Source organism: Myotis daubentonii, chromosome 10 (genome assembly GCF_963259705.1).
Source record: "Myotis daubentonii chromosome 10, mMyoDau2.1, whole genome shotgun sequence".
NCBI lineage: Eukaryota > Metazoa > Chordata > Mammalia > Chiroptera > Vespertilionidae > Myotis > Myotis daubentonii.
In genome coordinates, this window is record NC_081849.1 from 54,119,758 (window position 1) to 54,141,753 (window position 21,996).

At 37.9% G+C, this 21,996-nt stretch overlaps 1 protein-coding gene across 1 annotated transcript in view; it reads right to left on the reverse strand.

The window, feature by feature from the left end:
• Window positions 1–21,996, reverse strand: part of THSD7A (thrombospondin type 1 domain containing 7A) — a 316,639-nt gene that overhangs the window by 145,753 nt on the left and 148,890 nt on the right. The gene's annotated exons all lie outside the window — the stretch shown is intronic.

Sequence of the window (21,996 nt, forward strand, 5' to 3'; positions counted from 1 at the left end):
TTTACACAATACCCCTTTTACATAGCAGGTAGAGGAGCTATACATTCATTCCCAGGAATTGATGTCAAGCCCATAATAAAAGCCTTTATTTTGAAAATTAATTAAAATTCTACATGTATCAGTAATTACTTGAAATTTTTTGAAAATGCTCTTGTACTCAAATTTATTCCCAGAAATTTCTTTTCTCTTGTCTTTCTCAGGCTGTTATATTTAATGGGAACATAAAACCCATCATGTTCTTTCTACAGGGTATTGTTTTCAAGATAATACACTTATTCTTTAATCAATTTTATAACCATATTTAAAACAATGATTGAGAATTAGCTTTCAGTATTTAATTTGCTTCAAAACTCACTGCCAGTCCTTTCTGGCTATGATTAACTCATTTTCGAGCTATTGTTTTTGATTAATCTTTTCTTCTTTTAACTCAAGACATTATACACTTTATTTTGGAAGCACACATGCACAGTCCTGGAGTTCATTTTCTGCATCATAATTAATGTCTTTAGTACCCAACAGACTCATCACTGCTTCCGTGCAGTTCGTGAATTGATAGCCTGGCCAGTCATCCCAGGCTGTCCTGCTTGATGTCAGCTTGCTTCCTTCCGCTTTGTCCTTGCTGCCTGCATAACCTCCTGAATTGTGCTGAGGTCACAAATCAAAGCATTTGACTGAGGTCACAAACCAGCTTTTAAGGTTTTCTTTTTTCTTCTTACATTAGACTATTTCAGAGCTAAGCTGTTTCAATGATCCCTGTGTTTGAATTATGGTATTTTTACATAGGCCTCTTGATTTTTCTGGTTAGTCTTTTGGTTATAAGAAGTCTAGGTTTGCTCTATTTTGGTTTATAGTCAAGTGGAAGTTATACCAGATACATTTGATAATTTTGGATGAGGTTCTTCCCAAATATTCTTTTATATCGAGATTAAATCCAAAAGAGAGCATTCCTCTTCCTTTTCTGTATGTGTGTATATATATCTACACTAATAAAAGACAAACATGCAAATTGACTGTACCTTTGCTACACCCTAAGCCATGCCCACCAGCCAATCAGAGCGACTATATGCAAATTAACCCAACCACGATGGCGGCCAACAGTCACGGAGCTGGAACAAGCAGGAGGCTTGGTTGCCCCAATGATGGAGGAAGCCAAGCCTCCCAGCTGCCGCGTCAGGCTCTGAGCTCCACTCAAAGCAACAAAGTTTCAATTATAGAAGGTAAATAAACCCCAGATACCTGCTTTCAGCTGGCCGAGGCCACGGAGCTGGAGCGAGCAGGAGGCTTCCCTCCCGCCTGCCCTGGCCAGCTCTGAGCTCCTCTCAAGGCTACAAATTTCAATTATAGAAGGTAAATAAATCCCAGAATAAAAAAAAAGAAAAAAAGGAGAGGCTGGGAACTTCCATCACCAGGGGGCTTGGCCAGCCTGAAAATGGCCATCAGCCCCTCACCCAGACTGGCCAGGCACCCCAGTGGGGACCCCCACCCTGAAGGGGGTGTGACCGGCTGCAAACAGCCATCAGCCCTTCACTCAGGCTGGCCAGGAACCTCAGCGGGACCCCCACCCTGATACGGGACACCCTTCAGGGCAAACCAGCCAGCCCCCACCCATGCACCAGGCCTGTATCCTATATAATAAAAGGGTAATATGCAAACTGACCCTAACAGCAGGAAGACTGGGAATGTCTGGTCACTATGACACACACTGACCACCCGGGGGCAGACGCTCAATGCAGGAGCTGCACCCTGATGGTCAGTGCGCTCCCACAGGGGGAGCTTTGCTCAGCCACGAGCCAGGCTGATGGCTGCCAGTATAGTGGTGGTGGTGGGAGCCTCTCTCGCCTCCTCAGCAGCGCTAAAGATGTCTGACTGTGGCTTAGGCCTCCTCCCCGCTGGCAAGTGGACATTCCCCGAGGGCTGCAGGGCTGTCAGAGGGATGTCTCACTACCAGCTTGGGCCCGATCCCCCGGGGAGCAGGCCTAAGCCAGCAGGTGGACATCCTCCGAGGGGTCCCAGACTGCAAGAGGGCACAGGTTGGGCTGAGAGACCCCTACAAGTGCACAAATTTTTGTGCACTGGTGTGTGTATGTGTGTGTGTGTATTTATTTACATATATATATATATACATACCCACTTGTGTGTATATATATATATGTATATATATACACACACACACACTAGAGGCCTGTTGCAGGAAGATTCCTGCAAGAATAGGGCTTCCTGCAGCTGGAGCGAAGCAGAGAAGGGAGCGAAACCTGCTGAGGCGGACTTCGCTCCCATCTCCGCTGCCTCTACTTTGTTCCCTTCTGCAGCACTTCGCTTCCTTCTGCGTTGTCTTCAGTCCTCGTTCCAAGCCGGTATATGCAAGTTAACCGCCATATTGGTTTGGTTAATTTGCATATAGTCTCTCTGATTTGCTGGTGGGCATAACGAAGGTATGGTCAATTAGCATTGTTGTCTTTTATTAGTGTAGGTATATACATATATATATATCCTATATAATAAAAGGCTAATATGCAAATTGACCAAACAGTGGAATGATCAGTCGCTATGACATACACTGACCACCAGAGGGCAGACACTCAACGCAGGAGCTAACCCCTGGTGGTCAGTGTGCTCCCACAGGGGAAGTGCAGCTCAGCCAGAAGATGGGCTCATGGCTGGCAAGTGCAGTGGTGGTGGCGGGAGCCTCTCCCATCTCCATGGCAGCGCTAAAGATATCTGACTGAGGGCTCCCAGACTGTAAGAGGATGCAGGCTAGGCTGAGGGACCCCCTCCTCTGTGCCCCTAGTGCATGAATTTTGTGCACTGGGCCTCTATTGTGTGCTAGTTTTAACTTCTCAGTTACAGGTGCTGAGGAAATTGGTGGTGGGAAAGGAACTAGCACATGAACACTAATGCTAACACTTGTAAACAATACAGACTCCAAGGAAGCCATCTCCTCTCTATAAAGAACTCAGCCTACTGTGCAGCTGGTATGCCATCTGTTAGCAGAGTCCGGAGGGCACCCAGATATGGGCCTTGTCTTCAGCTTTTATTTGCCATGAGTTTTGGTGCCAGGGAGAGTCCTGTCAGAATCCCTTCGTACTTCTCCCAGAAATTATTCTCAACCTTACAGCATTGTTCCTTTGCCTCAGTGCCCCCTTCCCTTCATTCTTATGTCAATATCGTCTTAGCAAATAGAAACTCTTCTAAGGGTCTACCCTGTGGATGGGCTCTCTCCTTGTTTCCAGAACTGATGCAGGCTTCCCTATTTGTATCTTCTGTTGGTCATTCTAGGGAATTACAGAGAGAGGTCCATATGCCTATGCTCACAGTGCCACATTGCCCTGAAAACAACAATCCCCAGGTCTTGACACAAATAACAGAACTGTGCTATCCTTTTAAGTATTAATAGGAGCAAACATGCCAAATAACTTCTCTTGCTGACTCTGATTCATATAAGATAAGAACATTTAAAAATATGTGGGATTTAAAAATATACATCTTTGTAGCAATGACAATCATTGTCAGGATTTAAATTCCACAAACTGTATTGACAGCTTGATGGGGACGTCACCCCCCTACTACCTGGCTGCACCATCTGTTGCAACATTGCAAATATGGAGTTTTGGAACAGGACGCGTTGTAGACCAGTCTATGTACAACACACACGGAAATCTTCCAGCGGCACTCCATTATTAACTCAAATTCTCATTTACAATGTCCCTAACTAGGAAAAGAGCATTAATAGATATTCTAAATTAAAATAAGCGGTTTGGAGCCTGTGTTTTTCCACAATATAATGGCAGAGAACCTTACTCCAAATATAACGATTCTGATGACTACGTGTATTAGTCTGCTAGGGCTGCCATAACAAAGGACCACAGCCTGGGTGGCTTCAACAACAGAAATATATGTTCTCACAGTTCTAGAGGCTGGAAGTCCAAGATCAAGGTACCAGCAGGGTTGGTTTCTCTGAGGTCTCTCTGGCTGCCTTCTCACTGTGTCCTTGCATGGCCTTTTCTCTGTTCTTGCACATCTACTGTCTCCCTTCTCTTCTTATAAAGCAACCAATCATATTGAATTAGAGCCTCACCTCATTTACCTCCACTATCTCTTTAAACTCTGTCTCTAAAATAAGTCACACTGAGGATTAGGGCATCAACATATTGATTTGGGAGAGGCAGGGAAGGACCACACAACTCAGTCTATAACATCAAACTTGAGGGAATACTGAAGAAAGAAATAATTTGTGAATAACGACTTAAGCATAGTCTGGTATGTGACCATATTCACTGGCATATTTTATCAACTTTTCCCTGTTCGTCTTCTAGAAAAATAAATCTGAGCTAAATTTGCACTCACTCAAGTTTCCCTGTAGCAGATTGCTACCACTATCATGGTCTGACCATGATACAGACTAATACACGTAGTCATCAGAATCGTTATATTTGGAGTAAGGTTCTCTGCCATTATATTGTGGAAAAAATACAGGTTCCAAACCACTTATTTTAATTTAGAATATCTATTAATGCTCTTTTCCTAGTTAGGGACATTGTAAATGAGAATTTGAGTCAATAATGGAGTAAAGCTTATTTCTATAAGACTTTTTTTCAAAAATTTTCCATTCTTTTATCAAAATTTATATTTATATAAGTGCAGAATCCCTTTTCCTGATTTTTTAAAAATATATTTTTATTGATTTTCACAGAGAGGAAGGGAGAAGGATAGAGAGTTAGAAACATTGATGAGAGAGAAACATCTATCAGCTGCCTCCTGCACACCCCCCTACTGGGGATGTGCCCGCAACCAAGGTACATGCCCTTGACCGGAATCGAACCTGGGACCCTTAAGTCCGCAGGCTGATGCTTTATACACTGAGCCAAATCAGTTAGGGCCCTTTTCCTGATCTTAAATAAACAGAGGAAAAAATTGCCAAAAGGTTTTAATTCCATTTTAAGTTGAATTTTTATTGTTATTGAACCCCTTACATTTTATCTCACAGATTTTAACTTTTTAATCTCAGCTTTATATCTTTTATATTTATGTCTCTGTCAACTTCTAGCCTATTTTAATCATTCAAAATCTTACCTTTTATTATCTTTTGCATTTTAATGGCATGTTAAGTATCATATTTATTGCCTCATTACTTTTTCTCCAAATCTTTTTTTTTTTTACAATTTAAAAACTTGACTCCTAATCACTCGTATTCTTATTAAGTTTCCTATTTTCATATATTTTCAGGTTTTTTCCCTCTAGTTTGCAAAAAGTGAGAATCTACAGGAGTGCACATGGTGCGGAGTCTTCTTGCACTCTGCTGACCTTCTGTTTAACCCAAAAGCTACTCTTAGTGTTTTTTTTTAAAATGGAATGAACTTGTGCTGTAATATTATACATCATTCAAAGTTTAATGGAGAGCTACATGTTTTAAAATCTGTTAAGACTGACACAAAGAATTGCTGAATGTGAAGGGGAAAAATGTCACCATTACAACCCAAGCAAGGAGGAACTGCAGGCAAGGGGAGGTGGATGGGCTTTCAGCCTCTGGCTCCACCTTGATGAGGGACCAGGTGGCATACAACCGGTGAAGAGCTCTTAAGAGGATACTTAGAAGTGAATCCAAAACTAGGGATCTGGGCTCTATGGATTTTGCTTGGTTCTTGTGTTCTTATGTCAAGATGATTTGTCTCCGTTATTGATAGAGTCATCGATGAACCCTCTTGGCTACGGCTTTTTCAGCTCTTTCTCAGGCCAGGGGAAGTTTCCCAATGGGCTCAGTTGCATTTCAGTTTGGAGGCCACATTCATTTGTAAAGACTGACATTAGGCCAGATGGCACTAAATAGATCTGAAAAGCCACAAATATGAGAAGGGAAGCTGGTCTTTCCCTCAAGACTAAAGGTTTTGGTTCCACTGGACAAAGCTCTTTGGAGCTGAGGAAATGGAGGGGGCTCCACAGACCACCCCCCCCAAAGGAAATTTGGATGTTATTCCGGGAGAACTGGGGCCTGGAGGATTTTCTCTTTTTCTAAGGTCTAAGCTATCATTATGGGAGCATCTTCTTCTCGCAGCACTATTGCTGAATTATATACATCTTGTTGAAGGAGAATTTATTCTAAAACATGGGCCCTACTCAGAATTATTGAAAACAGTATATGCCTGGCATGGCTTAAGTTCAGTGCATGGATTCTCTCATTTAAAATGTTTATAAGCTTTATTATCCCTATTTTCTAGAGAAGGAAACAGATTCACAGAGAAGTTAAATAATCTGCCCAAGATCACTGGACTCCATCTCCACAATCTACACTCTTAACTGTTTAATAATGAATTCCCTCAGCTTTAATGTTTCTGTGTCATCCTGTGTTGAAGAATATTTTTGCTGGATGTAGAAATCTGACAGTTGTTTTTTTCTTCCAGCAAACGCACTGTTTTATGGCCTTCATTGTTTCTAATGAGATTTCAATCCACATTTGTTATCTTTATTCATGTGTACACATCATGGTTTTTTTCTCTGGCAGCTTTAAGAATTTTCTTTTTATCTTTAGTGGTTAGCAATTTGAGTATATTTTTGCTGTATTTGTTCTTATTTTATTCTGCTTGTTGAGCTTCTTAGATCTGAAGTTTGATAGCTTCTTTTTCAACAAATTTGAGACATTTTGACCATTATTTCTTCAAATATGTTTTTTGTCAGATAACTCTCTTCTCTACTGTAATATCATTATTACATAGACACCTGGATATTACTTCATCATTCACTTAGACTCTCTTCCCTTAATCATCTTTCTCACTGTTCTTCAGATATGATAATATCTATTGATTTGTCTTTGAGATCAATAACCCCTTTTCTCTACTCACATCCAATCATTTCTATTGAGATCTGTCTTTTGAAATCTCCAAAGTCCACTGGGTGAATTTTTGTTGCAGATTTTTTACATTCTTGAAATTCCAGATTCTTATAATGTTTGTTGTCTCCTCATACTCCCATCTGTTTACTCCCCTAGACAATCTTTTAAGTTTTGTAACATATGTATAATGGCTTCGTAAAGTCTTTGTCTACTCATTCTAATATCTGGGTCCTCTCAAGTTATATTTCTACTGAATGCTTTTTTCTTGTAATTGGTCTCTTCATTCTACTACTTTGCATGTGGAGTAACTTTTTATCACATACTGGACATTGTGAGTGATATGTTGTAGAGAATCTGGATTATGTCATTTTACTTTCTAAGGGTTTTTTCTTTCTTTCTGTCAAACAGTTAAATTGTTGGCAGATTGTTTTGAACTTTTCAGGTTTGGTTTCATTTGGATTAGGGCTTGTCTGGTTCAGGTTTAAACTTGGCTGTGACAGTGTGATTCTTACTCCGAAGAACCACAGGAAGGGCTAGAACTCTTCTGACATCTCCCAGCATTGTCCTACCTATACTGTCACCTTTCAGCACAGCCTTATAGCACAGGATCTCCGCTACACTTTACAGTCTCAATCTGCACCTGCACAGCTCAGGCCTGGGCCAAGGACTCATGGTGTATCCCCACCTAGACTCCTGGACTCCACTCCACCCCTCCCAGTGCAGATCCCCTTGCATGTACCCTGCCCTGAAATTTCCAGCCACTTCAGCAGCCTGGAACTTAGATTTCTGACTCCTTAGTTCAGGAAGTCCTGATGCTGGGTTTGCCTCCACTTTTCCAGCTCTGTGTTTGTAAAGAGCCTCCAGTAGAAAACGGAAATGATTGATCACTTCACAGTGATAATCAGTTTTCTGCAGCTTGCTGCTTAATACCTAAAAACAGTTGTTTTGCATATTTTGCCCCACTTCACAATTACTCTTATTGAGAAAGTTCCAGTTACTCAGTTATGGCTGGAAGCAGAAACCTAACAATATGATCGCTTTTCTGATTTTTTAAAATATGAACTTGCCGGGTTTTGTGACACATTTCTAAATATGTGTATCTTAGAACTCGCATCTCTCCATCTACCAGAGGAAGATAATTTGCCAGTTAACAATTAGCTAGTAATCATATGTATCAACGCTTGGGGGTCATTGCTTACTCAATAAATATTTACTGAACACTTATGTGTTGCCTATTCTGTTAGTGATTCCGCCACCTGAGTAGCTTTAATGGATTTATTTTAACACATCTATCCAACAGATCGTGGAGCTTATCAATTTGGATACATGTACTGTGATGTTGTTTTAAAACTTTTATTTATTCTGCCATTACAAGAGTGTGTGGAGGGGAAACAAGCATACCTGACTGATATGATTGGAGATGTCAAATAGAAAGATCAATATATGAGTTTGTTCCTCAGGGGAAATTTTTTAGGCTAGGTATATAAATCTGGGAAGCCAAACAAATTCCCTGGTGATCCAAATAATATAATTTCCCAGTCATTCTCTCTCATTTCATCCTATTGCAATTCTCTGTATAGAACTTACTGCTATCTGATAATTTATTTCTTTTCTTATACTCTGTCTCTCTCCATTAAAGTATAAACTCTGTGATAGCAAGGATCTTGTCTGTATTGTTCACTTCTCTATTTTCAACATTTAGAAGAGCACTTAGAATAGAAGGCTCTCAGTAAATGTTTGTTGAACAAATAAGCGAATACAAAGATTTTTCTGATATATAAAATAGAAGCATGAGCATCATCATACATGTATAGTTTTGTTGTCATTCAATGAGGATGATATTAACAGACCATTGGCCCTGAGATGTATTTATTATTTACAAGAAAAGCACATTTTCTAAAACCACTTAGAAAGGAGGTAGCTTTTCCCCAACATCAAACTGGCTTACAGTTAATAACCCTAATCTATGATTAGGGGCACAAGCTGAGGAGCTAGACTTTCTGACTCACAATTCCGGTTCTGATATTTACTAGGTATGTGCTTTCATACAATTATTTAACTTCTCTGTGCCTCAGTATTACATAATAATAGTACTTACTTCATAGGCTTGTACTGAGGGCCTAATAAGCAAGGAAACATAAAAGTGTCTCACATGTATTGTCTATGTATCATCTTCCTAATGCTCCTCATTATTCTCGTTGTTACTTCAAGTTAACTAACTCAATTAGTTCCATAGATTTAGACTTGAAAGTCATTTCATCTTGAAGAAGATACCAGAAAATTAAACTGCTTCTTCTAAGGGATGACATTTAGTTGAAACTGGTTATCACTTGCATCTGTTTCAGATTTTTGCTACAGGCTATGAGCTATGGAAGGATGTATGGGCCTTTGATTTCCCTGTATCTGTGCCTAAACCCTTCCTCTGCCCTGCCTCTAGTTAGGCCTGGACTCATCTCCCAGTTCCAAGTGGGATAATATTTTATTCAAGTTTATGTCTTTGTCAAGCCTTTCGATTTTCTTTTAAGGATGCTAATCCTATCCTCAGCTAGATGATGGCTGGAAAATGTGTCTCTGCATTTAACTGCAACTAAATAGAAACCAAAATAGCAGTACTCCAGATCCTTGTGTCAGGGGATGTAAGGGAACTCTCTGCCTCTCAGTATCTATCAAAGCTCTGAGGAGAGTTGCCGGAGGGCAAAGCTGTACATTCATTCATTTAGATATCCCAACTCTATCCCCGGGTTATCATGCTTAGCTGAGACCTATAAATCTGTACTGTATCATATTAACCCCCACTAATTTTCTTTTCCTGAGTTACATTTTCATATTTATGCTAGTGGCCTACATTGAAGAAAACTGCTAAAAGCAAAAGCTTCCTTATACAATTCATTTTGGTATTTATTGTAAAGAGGTGAATGAGATTGTAATTCAGCATAATTAGTTTCCTCTCTATGAGGGACTACTTGTGAATTTTCTTTCTGACCCTAAACCCAGGAATTGTTGGGCTTCTCCTTTACAACTGGTTTCTCTTGTCTAATGGACAGTGTGAATTTCATAATTAATGTTGAGTGCCTCTTTGTATTGGCTATTTGAGTCAAAACTTGTGGTCCAGATCAAGAAATTGAAAGGCTTTTATGACACACATTTTGTACATTACCTTTATTATATTCACTATTGGGTTGGTGTTCATATTCTACTAGCATTTTTCTTTGCCCCATATTCCTCATTCATTTATCCTTAAAATCACTGTATTTCCCTTTATTGTATGCATTTCCATAAAACAAAGTGGGACATAGGTGAGTATTAAAAACCACACCATTGAATGCAGATTTCTTTTCTAAGGGCACATAGAGTCAAAACTGCTTAATGAATTCAAGTCACTCTCAAGCCATCAGATATGAGTTATCATTCTATAAAAAGTATGTAGTAAGCAGAAATCTACATATTTTATAGAAGACAATAACTTCTCTCTAGAAAGCATGCCACATACACCACAAGCGCATATTGTTCACAAGGAAACAGTGACTACAATTAATTCATAGCCAGTCAGTAGCTGCGGGCTTGATTCTGACAGTGAAAAGCCTCGGGTGGAGTGTAGTTAATACCAGGTGACTTGATACAACACAGTAGCTGTCCCTATTCAGTTGAATCATATGAAATTTCCACTAATCAACAGCTCTTGACCTACAAAAATATGAATTTCATATGATTCAACATCAGACTGGTTCAAATAACCATGGACAAGACTCCACTTTGACCTAAGAACCATCTCAGGGAATGAACTTGAGTTGAATTCTAAAGTGCTTAAACTATGCTTAGCTTCCTTCCATTTTCTGTAATAAGAGGCAGATCTCTATGCCATTTTAATTTATTTTTGCAACAGCAATATCATAAGATAATTTGATATAACGCACTTACTTCCAATGATTTTTATAAAGTTGTAGACAGCCACTAAATTATTTACTCTGACGCAAATTCACAGAGCAGTGGTGGTATGACTGGATAGAATAGACTTTGGAGTCAAAACACTGGATTTGAGTCTGTCCTCTGACATTTATTTTCTCAGTATGCTGGGAAAATTATTCTCTTATTATCCATTTAGTCATGTATTAACGAGAAAACACTACCTATCAGAACATGTTAGTTTCTTTGCTTTTATCCACTTGCTATGGATTTTTGGAAGATAGTGAGAAATTCATTGACAGCTTTCTTAGTGAAGAACATGACTTTTTATTCTCAAAGTACTTCTGGGATTCCCGATGGAGTATGAACTTAATAGATCCAACTCTTTCTAACCAGACTTAGAGGAGAAACTGTTAAAAAAAAAAACCAAACAACAACAAACAAGACTCTTTTCTAACAATTCTTTTCTCTGCATCTATTCATTAATATTGCTTTGTAAAAAAGAGTTAAGGCCTACAAGGCTTACTGCTTAACCAATGTGGTTTTAGATGCCCAGAAATCCTGTGTAATGTAAGGGGCAGAGGGACCCGTGTGGCATTCTCAGGTTGAGCAATGGCAAAAGTATTTTTAGAGCAACCAAACAATCCCAGGGCTATTGCAAGAATCCTTTGGCAATAGATGCTACTTAGACTTCTCATGGATTCAGCATCACAAAGTAAGGGAAGCTGAAATGGTTCTGTTTCCCATAACTACAGAAGTAAATTAGTTATGTTTCTTCCTACTCTGGAGTAATGCAGAGAAGGTCTGCCTTTTCCAAGAAAGGAGCAAGATATAATGCAAGCACACGTTAGGATTTTGGGACATTATAAAGAGACTCTATGATTTATACATCCTCCATTGTTTCTCAGCTGGCAAGGCCAGCCTACAATTATGTCTTTTCAATGTGCAGAAGATTTGGAGTAAAACTATTATTTTTACAAATTCGTCCCTTTTTCTCAATTTAACCAGAAAAGTAAACAAAAGCAATTAACGTTCATTTGGCATATACTAAGTGCAAGGCCTTATGCTAAGATGTTTTACATATGTTATCTCATTAAGCCTTTGCAGAGGAAAACACAGGAGGAAAAAATGAAGTTAGTGAGGCAGATAGATTAATCCAAAAGGAAACACTATAAATTAGATGTCTGGGAAGTCAACATTCTCATATTGAAGGGCTTTCCTCTGTCTTTCTTAAAGATACTTCTAAATGACACAATTAGCAAATGTACCCAGACGTATGCGAAGAATGACAGATAATAATAAAGTTTAGGAGGGGAAAATGCTATGGCCTCCTCGGAAGCTTAAAATCTTGGGGAGTTGGTCTGAATATTCATGAGGTAATTGCAAAAGAATAGAACTATATGTAATCCCATGGTAAACTGTGTAATGTAGTATAAGAAGGTTATAGGCTTTGGATGAAGAAAGATTATTGAGGTCTCACAGTGTAAAAAGGATTATTTGAAACAGGCAGAGATATGTGACGAGCTGAGATAATGCTGGAAGCATTTCAAAGCAGAAAATGGAGGAGCAGCAGAAGAAAAGGACCAGAGATGACACTGGTCTCTGTTGCAACAGAGGTAATCCTTCGGTTAGAGAAAGTTTGTGTCCAGACGATACAGCATAGGCTCTGATACTGTATAGCTTTGTTTATTATTAAAAATGTGACATAGTGAAGAGGTACATTAAATGCATATAATACTACAATATGGGTGGCTACTTTGAATTCTTGAATTGTGTTTAATGTACATATTTTTTCACAGATTAGTTCACCCAATAACAAGCATTTTTAGTGGATTCCAGACTAATAACATAATAACATGGATCCTTGAATTTTTAGTGTATTTTTGTGTACAAATGGTGCAACCTTTCCAAGACAAATCTGTTGCCATGGCTTCCTTTCCCATTGCTATTCTCCCTGGTTTATTTCCCTTTTTATTGCCCATTGCTTTTAGAAGGAATAAATATTAATGAGTTCCACAATGTAGTTTGTACTCCTCTGTTAACCCTGGTGAGAGTAGCTACTCCCTGTTGAGCAATCATCAGCAAGGCAGGGAACAGGCAGCCACAAACCATTTCTTTTACATTCTTAGATAGCAGGAGTGTGCCTTGGAAAAAATGCTATTCATTCACCAGTGCGCATCCCTGAGCGCTCATTTCAAAATCCCTCCTGGTGCTATCACTCATCCATAACCGACTCGATGAAATCAGTGCTTAAGGGTTACAAAAATCACACATACTACAGTCACTCAATGGTGTCAGGTTTTGTGACATTTTATCCCCCATTCTTTCATTAATGGAAGGTCATTAACTAACAGCTATGGCTTCTTTCTGTCTTGCGTTACAGGTATGAAGTAAGATGAAACAGTATCTGTGAGTGTTAGGTGTTCTTCCTCTTCAATTTCCTAGCTTAATGACTAGCAAGGTATAATGGATTTCTAAAGGCTCACAGCTCTGGAACCTAAAAGCAGGGCTCAGTGAGTATAAATAAAACTGATATTAGAACTGACATTGCTAATCACTCTGAAGATTAGCGACTTTTCCACAGATACACCTCCTGAACTGTGGGAAAGAGGCCTTTTCAAGACAGAAATGTCTGTGCTTCTGTTTTTCATCTTAAAGTAGGGATTGTCTTTGGCTTTAAAAGAGGCCAAAATTCTAACATAAGAATCTGGGACAGATTTATTGAGATGCCCCCATGAAGCTTAAGGTTCAGAATATTTCACATGCACAGGCTCCTTCGGAGACCCTGGCAGGGATTGTAGTGATTTTTGTTTGGATTGTGTGTGTGTGGTTTTGTTTGTTTGTTTTTAACAAGGGGTCCCTAAAATGCATAAGCCTTGGACTCAGAAAACATGGACTTCCCTGTCCCTATCCCAGTCTCTCCCAAAGCTTTGCAAAGAGCCTTTTAAGAGGACTCTCATGAGCCTTACAGTAAAATCAACTCCTGATTATAATTATAATGGTGCTTATTAAAAGGACAGAGATTCCTGCACCCATTCCAGAACTACAGCATCACAACCTCAATGGATAACATCCAGGAGGTTTTGCATTTCCTTAAATCATCCAAGTGATTCCTTCCTGCATTTTGAGGGTATGTGCTTTCCAGAAAAGTAATTCACCCAGTGAGTACGGGTGCGGGTTCTTCACTCGGGATGAACCGTGGTTTGTAGTGTGCTTCCAGGCTCGCAGAAGAGCCCCAAACTGGGACGTCTGGGCAAGTCTCTCCATATCCGCCTGGGGAAGGGCTAGTCCTGAACCTCCAGTAGCAAAGCCATAAATACAAGGCTGCTCCCAGAGGACAGGGGTCAAGTCTGCGTTGTTAAACATTCTACCTTCAACATCTAAATGAGTGATACAACCTAACCGTTGTTCAATAAATATTTATTGAGTTAATGAAGGAATACCAAGTGAGATGTCCAAATCTGCAGCCCTTCATTCATCAGATTGTGAGTGATGTGCAGGAGAGGAACACTTGTGATTACAGACACAGAATGAGTTTAACATGAAGTCATTGATTCCAACTGGTTGTTCCCCACAGTAAGCATTTAATTTCCACAGCGACCAAGTAATAAACACAGTGCCTTATAAATGCAATCAATATGGTCACCATCACCATATCATCCTCATCATTGTTACTATGACTTCCTTTCAAAGTGGGCACTCAGGACACATGTCGGTATTTGTAAGTATTTCATTAGACTTCACATTGTGGGAGAAATGCCACTGTTTTTAGCCTATTAATATATTTTTGTGTCATAAGATTATTATCCAATGTGTTATCCTTATTAGTTTAATGTCATCAGATATTTTATCAACACATCATGTATGACTTTGTCCAAGACATCAACACACATGATAAATTTTATCTTCTCTGGGTAATGATTCCTTTGTCTTTATTACCTTTGGCTAGGTAATAATGCCAATGTCATTCATCTTTCCCTTTAGCAAACTGGAAAAAAAATAGAATAATAGAAGGAGAGATAGGTTTAAAATACTCATGAATTTTCAGATGTTTCAGAATTTCCTCCTTTAGCTTTAAGTTTGCAATCATTTTCATGCTTCATTTAACAGTACCAATTTGGCAATATAATTTTTATTATGTATTATGTTTGTGGAGATTAACCTTTGCTCTAAATATACTGAAGAAAATATTGGTCATTTTTTATCATTCAAGAAAATTTTCTATGAGATGCCATTTAACCAATCGAACCATTCAAGCTTCTGAATAGTTTTAGCATTGTGTACATATACAACTTCAGTCAATCTCACATTATTTCCTCAAGGAAATAAAACCTTCATTAGTATGTTGTATGTGAAGAGGGCTCTGCCTGGACAATACAATGTGTGTGGTCTCTTAGCATATTATGTGTTTTGCCAGTGGTGGGCGATGTTCAGACTGAGTGATGCAAACTCTTTGATCACTGTAAACACTAACAATACAGCTGACTGGTTTCATAGATATAGCAATGATTTTTAAAAATGATTTTCTGTAATAAACTTTGACCGACATTTAACACCCATATTTCTAAATTTTTATTTGCTATTAATTAGATCATGTGTAAGAAAAAGATTTTTCTCTTATTCAGTACCTCTTATTGAATCAATTGAATTTATTTAGTCCCTTTTATTTCCTGTTAGATTATGAAGTATACATAATTTAATTATTAATAACTGATTATGCTCTTATGATTATATAATTATATATTAATAATTATTGATTAAATAATTATTTTTAAATACTTAACATGCATAATGACTTAATTATATATAAGGATTTTTAGTATCTCTACCCTTTCCCAAATATACTCCTTACCACTCCCTCCTGTCATATGTTAATGTTGTCCATTAACTAATTGTTCAGTGTTTAATCATGAAACTTATCAGCATTGCTTCATACAGATCTATAGTTATACTAGAGGCCCAGTGCACAAAATTTGTGCACTCAGGGAGGTGGGGGGAGACCCTCCGCCTGGCCTGCACCCTCTCGCAGTCCAGGAACCCTCGGGGATGTCTGACTGACATGTTTAAGCCAGCAGTCAGACATCCTTAGCACTGCCATGGAAGAGAAAGAGGCTCCTGCCACCACCATTACACTCACCAACAATGAGCCCGGCTTCTGGCTGAGCAGTACTCCCCCTGTGAGAGTGCACTGACCACCAGGGGGCAGCTCCTGCATTGAGTGTCTGCCCCCTGGTGATCAGTGCATGTCATAACGACCGTCGTTCTACCATTTGGTCAATTTGCATATTAGCCTTTTATTATATAGGATAGATTACCCAGGTGTTTTCCAAATTCTTTGCACATCTTGAATTCTTCTCTTTCTGGGTTCAATTTCCTTCTTCCTAAACATTATCATTTAGCAGTTCTTTCAGTGAGGGTTTAATGAGGTAAACCCTTCTACTTGTGTCTTAATTTTGCCCACTATATATAATAACAAGGAGCTGGATAAATAATTTAAGTTGAAAGTTATTTTCCTCTCAGTACCTTTAATACATCATTTTTGTTATTTTGCTTTCTTTGCAGCTGTTGAAATTTTACTCTTAATTTGTTAATTCCTTTGCAGTTAATTTAACTTCTAATTCTTTTTAATATGTTCTTGTATTTTATGAGCTGTAATCTCACTATATTGTGCCTAAATGTGGATAAATTATTCTCCTGCCTGAAAACTTTCTTCTTGACTCTGCACTGTCCTGTCTTTCATCAGTTATGAAAATTCATCTTTTCCCTTGATTCCCTCATTTTGAACCTTCTTATTTAAATCTGCTTAACTTTTTTCTTCACATATATTTTCAACTTCTTTTTTCAGTGTTGCATTCTGAATCAATTTCTTGCGTTTATCTTCAGTTAACTAATAACTGTTTAGCTTAATTTCTGTAATCTCTCCATTTACTGTATTTATTTCCAGCTAAAGTACTTTTTTGTTTTGGAACTTATTTCTTTTTTAATCTGTTCTTTTTTTCATTGACTCATTACATCTAATATTTAATTTTTTTCCTTTACATCTTTAATAAGTTTTAGCATATGCATTCTGTGATCTCTATCTGCTATCTCTAATATTCCCAACCTTGAGTCTAGCCTTACTCTTTGTTGGGCATTTAAAAACCTGTTTACAATAGATTAGCTTTCCTTGTGTAGTCTGCAATTTTTAATGGTGCAGTTCATCTCAGCAAATCCTGTGGCTTGGTTAAGGGATTTCCTCTTCAGAATTTTTGTTTTTGCTTATGTCAGGCACTGGTGGTACCATTTGCCTGGCACCATTTTTTATGTTAATTTCTCAGTTGTCTTTGGACACATGGAAGTACCATAAATTTGAAACTTAAACTAGTGTGGGGACAGGCCTATAGTGGGAATTTTTAGGAGAGATTTGATTTTGCCACAACCTGAGGCTGAGGCTGACTGTTATTGATCATCTCTCTCCAGAGGTAAATTGAGTTTCTCTGCTCACTCGTCGATGCTACAGCCCTTTGAGGTGGATGGCGTAATGCAATATGTCTGCTTGTGCTCTCTGTCTCTGGCTAAGACTTTTATGTTATGACCCTTTTGGGCTTCACTCCCCCCAAGTCTCCTTAATGTGTAACCCTCTTCCTGTACCATCCCTACCCAAGGACGACCACAGAAAGCATTAGTTCACTTTTCCTGGTTTGTTTTGAGGAATCATTTAGTTTCAAGACATCAGTTCTGCTCTTAAAAGCATTTAAAACAATACTGTAGTCTGCATGTCTAGGTGTTCTATATAGGATGATATTCAGTTATTCTGCTGTTCCATTTCCAGTCGTATTGCAGAGTCATTAAGTAGGCCTTTTCAGGCAAATAAAAGTTAAGTAGTGTGGATAAGGGAACAGGGTCACGCAGAAATAAAAACCAGGTCTTCTGATAGTCTAGTGTGCTTCTGAAAGTAGCCTTAGGATGAAAATTCAAATGATGTTAAAGCTATCTGTATTATTAGAAGAGAGAATATAGATATAATATACGTTCTCTGAAATGAGTGGCCAACTTGAACTAATGTGCATGAATTATGACCCTTGTCATTTGATTTAACAACTAAATCATGTTTCCTCTATTCCAACTCAGAGGTTTGAATAAATGTTTATTAGGGGGTAAATATAAACTCTTGCTGAAATAGAAAAAGTTTTAAAGAAAGCGTGTTTGATATGTTCAAGAGATAATTTTCAGACTAATTAAATTGAACTATTTTACAAATGAGAGGACAAACATATTAAATAGCAAGTAGGGGAGGGCGGGGGTAAGAGATCAACTGAAGGACTTGGATACATGTATATAAGCCAAACCAATGGACATGGACAACAGGGGGATGGGAGCATGAGTGTGTGGGGCGGGGGGGGGGAGGTTGGGGGTTAATGGGGGGGGGGATGAGGACACATTTGTAATACCTTAACTAATAATAAAAAAATGTATATATATATATAAAGAAAAGAAATATGTATCAGTGAAAAATAAAAATCTCACCAGACCTTTAAAAAAAATAGCAAGTGTTTACTAAATGTTGAACAAATCAAAGGTAGTATAAGTACTGTTTTCATGTTTACATGATGTCCAAGCTGCTTCATCATATATTTCTTTTATATCCTTTTGGTTGAATACTTCCTGGTATCTCATTAGTAAGCTCTTCCTCTACTAAAAATTCCAACTAGGGTAGACGACTGACCAGCTAATCCAATTCCCAGCAGGTACATTTTTATTAGCTTCTATCACAGTGGCTGAAACCTCTTGGCATCTCTCTTTCTATTTTGTACTCTACTGATCCAGAGAAACTTCACAGGGCAGCAGCGCTTCTCTCCCACAAAATATCCAGAGATCTAATTTCCAAGAAGGGTCTGGTTCATTCAGGGATTGTCTATATTATAGTGCTTTGGACATCTCCCGCCTCAGTGTGGGTTCTTTGTAAAATGTAGCCATTGTGTGATTTAATTCCTTTTTCATTTACCATATTGATATTAGTAGAGCACAAAGAACTGTGCTTCAAAATATGATAAATTATGAAAAATAGTCATACCTTCATTAATTTATCTCAAAAAAGTGTTCACAACCAAACTTCACATATCTGTTTTTATAATTGTGGGGTCCTAGGGATAGTTTTACATAAGTAAATTTTAAAATATTTTTATGTTTTTCTATAATCTACACCCATATAATGATGCTATAGATAATCAAAGAAACATTAAATCATTTATATTTTATGGGACAGCTTTGATATATTTCTAGCAACATAGAAATAAACCACTATATTTTCTACCATTGTATCAGAGAATTTGTAGAGAATCTCTGATTAAGATGTCATGTAAAATATTCTCACCTACCTGTTATTTCAAAAGCGATGGATAGGAAAGGTGCAGCACTAGCCTTTGGCGTACTCTGATATTTACTTTCTGAAATAACAGGGAAATAGCACTGTAAGAATAGCCTTTTTTTTTTTTTCAAAATAGCTTTGACTAAAGTAGGCTAGTTTGTGGAAATGGTACATAAAAGACTACAAAGACTATAAAGAGTTTGTATTTCATTTAGGGATAGTGACTATTTTTATTCTCCTTAATTGGTTGCAGAGCATGGGAAAACATGAGCTCTTTGTTCATCCTTCTGTCTATCCATTCACAGCTCAATCATCTTTCACTCCATCCATCTTCCCATTGATCCTCCAGAACTTTCTGCTGGTTTATCTCATGCTCTGTCATCCTACAGGCTCATTATCCAGTTTGTCTTTCTTAATAACCTCAAATCCTACAGACTTCATCCAGATTTCACTGTGGATTATTAGATATGTTTTCTACCAAAGAATGTTCTTAAGTTTCCTATAATATAAATCATGGCAAGCTCCATGGTGCTTTATAACCAATACTTTTGGTTTCCCTCATTTAAAAATATGTTCAATCTATTTTGAATGGACGAATTTCTTAGTCACTGTAGTTAATCTACTTTCATTTCACACTGAGCTTGTAAAAAAATCAATTTATGTTCATGCATCCAATGATCAGCAACGTTTCATCAGCTTTCTAGGGCTTACACCAGTAACCTCGCCATGGGCAAGCCTTCTTCCTGTCACTTTCTGATGAGGGTAGATTTCATGCCAGCGTAAGCTGCACACTTTTCAGCCTACTGGAACTCTCATCAGCTGGCTGAACAGAAACTGCCGAGTGTTACTGCTAGCTCTTCCCTGCGGTCAGGATTGGAAGGGTTACCTAGGTCACATTAAGTATTTCTATTCATTGTTGCCTTTACGACTGTTAACTGATTCACATGACACGAGGCCATGAAAATTGAATTAAATTATGCTAAGGTGATCAGTACCTGTGTAATATGATATGCCAAGATAATAAAGGAAGTTATATGAATTTCATATCTCTTTTCAGTATTTTTGTATCAAGAAATTGTATTTTTGAGTTAAGTATTTTATTTTGAGTTAATGTATTTTAATAGCTTGGTTACATGTGAAAACAACTTTTCTAGAATACATAGTATAGATCTGCCAAAACAAGTGTAGATTTTGTTCTTCAAATGAAGTATAACATAAATTGCTCTTAGGGTAGGTTGTTCATGATGACACAGCCAGACTTTCTTGAGATCAATACCTTCTTTTTAGAATTGATGGAGGGAGTTATTTTGAGAGATTTCCCTCTCTTCGTAAAGTAAGCCTTCATTCTTTCATAGTTATTGAATGAAGATACATGGAACATTCTTCACATCCCACAGTCAAATTGTGCTCCATTCACACATATTTACAGTCCTTGGGATGCTGGTGTATTGAATAAGTTTCCAATTGGGAAATGCTAAGTGCTTCTGGGGGAAAACTTATATAGTCTAAGTTCGAGAAGTAAAAGCTGAAACTTTTAGGGAAAAATCAACTTTTTCCCCAAAGAGGATTATAGTAGTCTTGCTGTGTGACATGAAAGGATGCATATTCCTAAGTTATTCATGTTACATGCTTCTATGATAAATATTAATTTCAGAAGAACTGATTATTTCCATATCCACTGATCTTTGCTTTGGCATTGGTTACTCCAAAAGATACATCTTACAATAATATTCTTTTTGTTTTCCCTTTTGGTGTGACTTTTATTTTTGGTACTCTGCTGTGTTTTGGCAGCAGTAGGGAAAATCCATGACAAAATGATTTAAAAATGTATCCAGTTCCAATTCCAAACCCCAAAGGCTCTTTTGAAAGTAATAACCTACAGGACATAATTGACATTCAGAAACTAAACTCTGAACTACCTCTAGCAATGAAATTATACTACTCTGAGAGGACGGCTATAATAAATCCACCTAAGAGTGTTAAAAACGTAGCCATTAACGTGGCCAAGAAAATATTAATGTACTAACATTACATGGTTTATACTACTTCCTTACAACTTCAAGATATATTAGTAGTAAAATGTATCCCGAGGCTAGATTCCTAAATGAGTTGACAAGCTATGTAAAGTTAGTGGATAAAAAACAATTAAATTTTGCAAGTTACACATGCAAAACTTCCGTGATTGCTTTTCATGAATTGCTCCTCACTGGTGCCACTCCTTTTCGGGGAGGCAGTGGAGTCATCTTTTGTTTTTCGAAACACCCATTTCTCTTGGTTCTTTCCTCTTTTTTTCTGGTTATTCTTGATCAGATTCCTTCTCTGTGTATCTCCTGCCTCCTTTTTTGGTCTCTGTTAATATGAACTAAGGTCTTTATTCTTTAACCTTCCCAACCAACATATTTGCTGGGGAATTATCCCATCATACCCACAACTTGCTAAATACAACACACTCATTTTTTTCTGGCAAGATTTCTCTCTCTTTTTGCTTCTCTTTAATGGTGTGCTAATGCTGTTCCCTTTTGCATTCCTGACCCATTTAACTTTATGGCACATACTCCTCATTACTTAGCTCAAGTACCACTTCCCTCCTCTATGAAGGTTTCTGTTTCTGTGATCCCCCTACAGTTATTCTAAAACTCACTTATAACGCATAGCATATTGCATTATTAACTATTGGCTTATTTATGTGCTCTCATGATGACCATGAACATTTCCCTGACACAAAATTTGTATTGACATTTCTATCCTCACCACCTTACATAATTTTTGGAACTCTGTTGTTAACTAAAAAATATACGTTGAATACATTAGTGATAGACATCCTGCTATCCTTCAGGTAGAGGGGAATGTAAGAGGGTTAGCTTATAGCATTACTTAAAAATATCCATATTTGTATGGACATAAAAGCTACTAATTGAATAAA